Here is a 7,640-nt window from a genome sequence, read left to right as displayed (position 1 = left end):
GGCCTGGGGAAGGGCGGGGCGAGAGCGCAGGAGGCCTGCTACCCGGACGGGTACTGGACGGAGCGGGAACAGAAAGGCAGGACGGGCGTCTCCGGTGAGGACAGAGGGGGAGAAGCTTGTTCTTCTGCATCGGTGGGTGGCTGACCCCTCGGATACGGATTGTGGACACTAAGGTGGGGAAAGGGTTAAAAAGGAGTGTGGATTTCAGCCCCTGGGGACTGCTCATAGCCTCCCCCCCCCCCCCCCCCCGGGAGGGCAAAATTTCCCCCCCCACCCCCCCCCCCCCCCCCCTGAGTCCTATGCGCTTTCGGTTTTCCTGGCACTGGTGTTATTCCTTTCCTAAACCTAGAGTACGGATTTAATTTTCCCTCGTTTTCTCCCTCCTTCCGATTCCCGGGACTAAATTGTATGCCCTGGGTGCTGTGTACCTGGGGCAGCACGACATCTTCACGGTTAGATTTTCACGTTATTTCGCAGCATCCCTTCAGTTGGCTTTCCTTCCATTTGTGGCGGCGGTGTGATGGGGGTACGCGTTGGGGCGCCAGAGGTTTCTGCCTTGTGGGGAAGTCTACCAGATTTCCCCTTCTAACTAGGATGTCCAAAAAGACTCTGCCTTTGCGGTTGAACGCCGGTGGGAGGCTGGCACCCGCATCCGGGCTGCGCACGTTTTCTCTGAGGGGCTTGGCTCCAGGACGCAAAGGCTTCCCAGGGACCGGTCAGATCTCAGAGGTTTGGACGGGCTTGTACCTCGAAGCAATTAAAGCTTCTGTTCCATCAGATAAGTGCTGCGTCGTCTCTTGCGAGTGAAATCTGAGGGCTCACAATGTTAATGGGCTCACGTCTTTCCCTTGATAATATGGTTTTGTTTACTGAGCGTAAAGAGACGGGAAATAAAAGTGCAACTGGCACAGGAAATGAGGAGGAGAAGGGTTACAAAGACAAGCCTCCCATTGACAAACTTTCCAATTTCCTTGAACATTTCTTATAATGTTTTCCTCTTTGGGGCTGTAGGAAAATAACAAATTAAATATATAAATGTTATTTACACACGGCAGTCTTGAAAGAGAGTGGCTTCCTAAAACTGTGTGAATAGGGTCTACTCTTGGCTTATTCAAGTGCCCTTGAGAATTTGGTCTATTATAGCCTCTTAGTTATGGTGACAGAAGTTTTATTATTGTTTTACTGATCCACTTGTCATGAAAGAGCGATTGAGTCCTTGCCTAAAATTCTGCTCTCAGGAAGCCTGGAAAGTAGGAGCCACCACAGTCCAGGCAGCCAGTCCCTACTGGGATGTGAACTTGTGAATAAACAAAGTCACACCAAACAGTGTTGCTGGTGAAGCTGAAGTTGAGCCAAGGTCAGGACGGGTAGGTAGAGAGTACACACCTAGGAATGAGCACAAAAGCTAAGAGGTCTGGGGTTCCTACATCGCTGGAGTTCTTGGATTTGATTGGGAAACAGAATCCTGTGCTGAAAATCGCCCTCAACCTTGATGTTGCTACTTCAGTTCTCTCCCAAAGCCAATCAGATGACAAAGGTCCTAAATAGTCTGAAAAGGGAAAAATAGAGGCTCTTTTTTTTTTTTTTTTTTTAGCTCCCTGATCAGGAAATGATAGAGCCCTTCAGAGCTAGCTCAGGCTTCATATGAAGAAGTATTTCTTTGCTGTCCCTCACTCTGGGCCTTAATACAAAAATACCAGCAACTCAAATGCTGCTGAGGTCACATAACACTTCATTCATGCTTGCCTAGACTTTAATAGCCAGTTTTTATCAGCATGATGACCCAGTGTGCACACTCCTATCTCAAAACTATAAGTCTTTCTCTCAAAAAGTACTTGTTTTTTTTTAAAGATTTTATTTATTTATTTGATAGAGAGAGATCACAAGTAGGCAGAGAGGCAGGGAGAGAGAGAGGAGGAAGCAGGCTCTCTGCTAAGCAGAGAGCCCGATGCGGGGCTTGATCCCAGGACCCTGAGATCATGACCTGAGCTGAAGGCAGAGGCTTTAACCCACTGAGCCACCCAGGCGCCCCTCAAAAAGTACTTGTTTAATCACAGCTCCTAGGCCCAGAGTCTATACTTGCTAAGACCAAGTCAAGAAGGAGGATGGGGCGCCTGGGTGGCTCAGTGGTTTAGGCCTCTGCCTTCAGCTCAGGTCATGATATCAGGGTCCTGGGATCGAGGCCCTCTTTGGGCTCTCTGCTCAGCAGGGAGCCTGCTTCCCCTCTCTGTCTCTGTCTCCCCACTTGTGACCTCTCTCTGTCAAATAAATAAATAAAATCTTAAAATAAAAAAAAAAAAAAGAGGATGGCCTTGCAAAACTTTCTGGAGAAGACTTCCAGGGGGCTGCAACTCAGGATGTAGGACAGAAAATCTGGCCTGATTGTCTGGCCAGTCTGACCAAAACCTGTCATATTAAGCACCTTTGCTCTAAGGTTTCAGGAAAAACAGGCAGCCTAGGCACCTTGGCATACCTCATTGCAACAGGGACCAGGTTTCTGCTGTTATGCACTGGGGGCAAAAGTTGGGTCCTCGCTGTCACAATTAAGCATTGACTTTCATGCCCCCATAAGCTGTCCACACTATTTCCCTGAAGCAAAATTTTAGAGATTGAACTTTTGCTGGTGGAAGAACATGTCCTAAAAGAGAATGAGATTTTTTTAAATCGCATTGTTTTGTTTCCAAAACTATGAGTGAGTGTGGGTGGGTGGGATGTTCAATATTTGTCCAGACCCAATTGCTGTTCTCTGGTAATTGCTTACAGAGAGCTACATTCTGTCCATCCTCTCTACTCCCTTTAATCTCTCAAGCTTTGGTATATCCTACACCTTGGAGCCCAGAGTTGCCATCTCTACTCCTGGACTGGTTCTTGACTCGTTCAGATTGGAGTCAAGACTCTGATTATCTCAGACTCAGGTTCAATATATGCCAGGAACCTACTGTGTAAGAACGTTTTGTTAGGGAAGATCTGGGCTGAGGGAAAAAAAAAAAAAGATGTTCTCAAGCCAAAGGAACAAGAGATTCATTACTGGCACAAGTCTTAGATATATTATAAACCTACTCCAGAAGAATCCGAATCTATAATTTTCTAAGGAGAGATAGGAAGGTATCATTGGAGAAAAAGTATGTAGAAAGATGTGAACCTAGGATACTTTGCGTACCTTTAAGTTTTGTCTCCTAGGTGTTCACAGGGTATGAGAGAAATGTCTTACTAATTTTATTGCTTGTTCAAGTCATGAATTCCCAAGGGTCACTTGCCCTGCTAGGTCCTGGTGCTGTGAGTTCTCAGTGGGAGGTGACAGCAGAGGAGCCTGATTGCCAGGTTGTGTTTGATGTAGGAATGCTTTGAAATCTCTCCCATACTGCTAACACAGGCAGCCACCCCCCCACCCCCACCCCCATGACAGCCTTTGTCTCCCATCTGAACAACAAGTTTTTTTTCTTGCAGACAGAAGACAGAAGTGTTGGAGGGTGGCACTCTGGTCTTCTGTGTGTTTACAGTTGTTCCTAAGAAGTCTCTTACAACCCCTCTCCACAAGCCTCATCCTCTTACCCCTTGGAGATGCCTTGAGCACATGCAAACTCTTGGCTTCACAGCCCCAAAGGATAGAAAGGCCCTGGATTGTTGGGGTGAAAAACAGAGGAGGAGTGGGCTTTTCTCTTAAGCAAGATTCGTAGTTCTCTGCAGCAGACTTCAGTCCTCCCATGATGGAAGTGGGGGTGGAAGGGATCCTAAGGACAGGAATTCTAAACCTATCAGAAGATTTAACATGACCCTCCTTGAGGAAAACAGTTTAGAGTGCCGTGCCTTTCCCTGGGAGCTTTGTGAATGAAAGGATCATGGGTCAAGCCGTTGCCTGGCACACAGTAAACATCCAAGAAATGTTTGTTGGACAGAAATAAAAATGGATAGGATGATGTGTTTTTACCATGACTAATTTTGGTTAAAGGATATCCTTAGATTATTGGCTCCCAAAATCATCACAGAAGCTTCTTTAAAAGTGCAGGTTCCTGAGCCCACCCAAGAGATTTTAATCCAATTTATCTGCCTCCAGTAGGAGTTTTAATAAACCTCTCGGGTGATTCTAGAGTGAGGTTCTTTGGAATCATACTTCGAGAATTTCTGCTTCAGGAGCTGGGTTGGGGTGGGTATTGTTGGGAGAGACGGGTGATTCTGTGGGAGAGACCCTTGACCAGCACCATGAGAGCTCATGGCTAGCTGGAACATGAGAATATCTGAACAATGTTCAGAAGCCTGTGGTAGGGGCAGAGAATGTTGAGGCCAAACCTGAATCTAGTTGGGGTGAAGTTTCCTAAAATAACCTTAAGCAGCAGTCAGTAGGAGTTTGCCAAGTTTTGCTGACAAAGTAGTGTTTTGCAGAGATCTGGCTTCTGCTCCTTGCCACTTTCCTAACTTGGCTTTGGGGATGCTAGTAAGGTAGGAAGTGAAAGGGTTTTGTCTATCCCAGTGTCCTCAGGGAAACTTTCAAGTGGTTTTGAGGTAATGGAAAGAAGGAAGGTGTAGGAATGGGGGTTCTCAAGAGGGAGGAGCCAACTCTTCCTTCCATCTCTCCCAGATTGTCTGGAATGAGCATTTGAGCTCCGGGGATCCAGAGGGGATGAAATGTCTGTTGGACTAAGTTGTAACTCTCCTTTTGGTTAAAGATGGATGTTTCATGTCATAAAATGGCAGTGCAAGAAGGCTCCTTAGAGATAAGTGACATTGAACCTCTCATTCTAGAAAGGAAATCACTTTATTCAAAGGTTGAGAGACAAAATTGTCCTGCAAAAAATGACAGTCAGGTCTCCTGACCACAGTCGGCTTCCTGTCCACAGTTTACATAGAGGGATGAGTAAAGCAGCCCCTCCTTCACGCCGTGGCAGCCTCAGTGCTGAGCCACAGAGCAGTGTTCCAAGGAGACACCCTTGTTTCTGGGAGATCGTACAGCCAATGTGGCTGACTGGGAGGCTTGCCACCCCCCACCATTTGTAATTTGTTTCTGAAATTTGTGCTCCAGACTTCTGAGGCCCCACATGAGATACTCCTGCAAGAGAAGGCAGAGAGGATCTGGCTCCCCACCCCCTCCACCAAGCAAGGGTAAAGGATCCCCTCTTCTCCTGCTAAGCTGATACCTGGGGGAGCAAACAAGAAGTGTCCTTGGGTTAATGTAGCTGGACAGTTCAGATTGAGGACGTGTGTGAACACACACAGGTGCACCCAGGTCAGTTACAGTCATACTAATCTTTTTTTTTTTTTGCTCCTTTATTTTTTAAATAGGTAATAAATTTAAATTTACCTGGTTCAAGATTCAAAGGGTACACAGTGGTATGCAGTGAGAATCTTTCTCCCACCCTGTCCTCAGCTACCTAGTTCCCCTTCACATAAATACCAGTAATTGGTTTCTTGTATGTCTTTCCAGAGATACTTTATACATCATCTATCTATAAATTCCCCACATTTTTTGCATAAATGATAGCATATTAGATGACTCTTTTGCCCCATGCTTTTCCCCCATTGTATTTTTTTTTAAGATTTTACTTATTTAGGGGCACCTGGGTGGCTCAGTCAGTTATATGTCTGCCTTGGGATTGAGCCCTACATTGGGCTCCCCACTCGGTGGGGAGCCTGCTTCTCCCTCTCCCTCTGTCTCCCTCTCCCTCTGCCTGCCACTCCCCCTACTTGTATGCTCTCTTTCTGTGAAGTAAATAAATTTTTTTTTAAAGATTTTATTTATTTGTCAGAGAAAGAGGGAGAGAGCTAGCACAAGCAGGGGAGAGCAGGCAGAAGGAGAAGCAGGTTCTCCATTGCACAAGGGCCCTGATGTGGGACTTGATCCCAGGACCCTGGGATCATGACCTGAGCTGAAGGCAGATGCTCAACTGACTGAGCCACTCAGGTGCCCTCCCCTATTGTATCTTGAAGATCATTTCATATACTTGCATACAGAACTTTCTGGTTTGTTTTTACAATTTCATGCTGTTCTACTCTACATACCTACCATAATTTATTTAACTAATCCCCTATTAATGGGGATAGAAAAGTTCTTGCTTATTTTCAGCCTCTTGCTATTATAAACACATGTTCAAATTTTTGACCTATTAGATAAATTCCCAGACATGAAATAACTTAATCAGAAGTATGTGCACCAGCAATTTTGATACAAAATGCCAAATTGCTCCCCTTAGAAGTGAATCAGTTTACCCTTCTACTAGCAACATAAGAGAATTCCTGTTACCCCATACCCTTGCCACATCAGTGGGATAGTAAAATTTTTTATTTTTTGCCAGTCCAATAAGTAAAACATAGTGCCTCTTACTTACCCTTAGAGCATCTCCAAAAATGCCATTCTTCCTTATCTTGTTTGATCCTTTCATAATTCTATTTTACAAATGGTAATACTGACACAGAAGAGATAAAGTACTTGTTGTCATCACACCCAATGTAAATGGCCAAGGTCAGATGTTCCAACACCCTTTCCTACACTGCACTGTGTCACAAGGAAGCCTAAAGAGGTTCAAAGAGAGTGGGTGGCTTCAAGCATTCTGTGAAAGACACACGATATAAAAAAGCTTTCCAACATCTGCTAAGAGGCCTCCTCTTTAGTGGTCTGATACCAGGACCACATTTCTGCACGTGTCCCTGGAGAGTACCCTCCGGAAGCAGAGGAGCTCTAATTAGCAATATGATCTGACCTAGTCCTAAGCATTAGCTTGGATTCAATATCTGGGAAGCAGGAGGGTGTTGTTTGTAATTTTCCTGAGACATATTTCTCACTAGCCACCCAGGATCTAAGTATTGATTAGCATGGTGTGGGTAAGAGGATGTTTTCCCTAGGTTTTAGCTTTGCATATGACACTCCCTTGGACCTGGTGAAGGTAATACCCAAAGTGGACATGCACACACACACACACACAACACACACACACACACACACACACACGATAAACTTCTGAGGTAGATATCTATTGACTGTTATATTGGTGATGAAACTGAAAGCCAGAAAGATTAAGTGAATTGTTTAGGGTCATACAGTGTATCAGTTAGCAAAACAGAAAACACAATGTAGACCTAAAACTGAATTCTTTAGTTTCCTCTGCAAAGTCTTCTCTTCTCCTCCTGTATTCATTTTGGTGAATGACCTGAGTACTCACTCAGGCCCTCTAAACAGAAACCTAGGGATTAACATTTGTAACTTCTCTTACACTCATCCAGTTATCACCAAGTCCTGTGAATTTGTCCTCCTAAATGTCTTTCCTCTTCATTGTCATTTCCTTAGTTCCTCTCTATGCTGGATTATTGCAACCTCCTTTTTTTCCTTCTTGTCTCCTATCTCTGCTTTCTCCAGTCAGACAGTTTCCCAAAGAGCAGTCTTTCCAAATTTACAACCTCACATCCCAGCTTAAAACCTTCAGTGGCTTCCCACTGCCTACGGATGAGGTCCAGACTCCTTTCCATGAACTCCGTACAACCTCTTTTTCCAGCCAGATGTTCTACTCCAATGTACTGTTCTTGTTCCAGGGCCAGACTTTGCTCTTTCTTCCCTTCTTGTTTTGCGTGTGCTGGTCTCTCTGCCTGGTATGTCCCTCCTTCCTTCCTAAGAAACTCTAAGAACCCAAATTCATTTCCCCTGAGAAGCCCCC

The sequence above is a fragment of the Lontra canadensis genome, unplaced genomic scaffold (assembly GCF_010015895.1).
Source record: "Lontra canadensis isolate GAN:19392208 unplaced genomic scaffold, GSC_riverotter_1.0 scaffold11, whole genome shotgun sequence".
NCBI classification, from domain to species: domain Eukaryota; kingdom Metazoa; phylum Chordata; class Mammalia; order Carnivora; family Mustelidae; genus Lontra; species Lontra canadensis.
The sequence above is the reverse complement of the archived record's forward strand: the minus strand, read 5'-3'. Positions refer to the sequence as shown.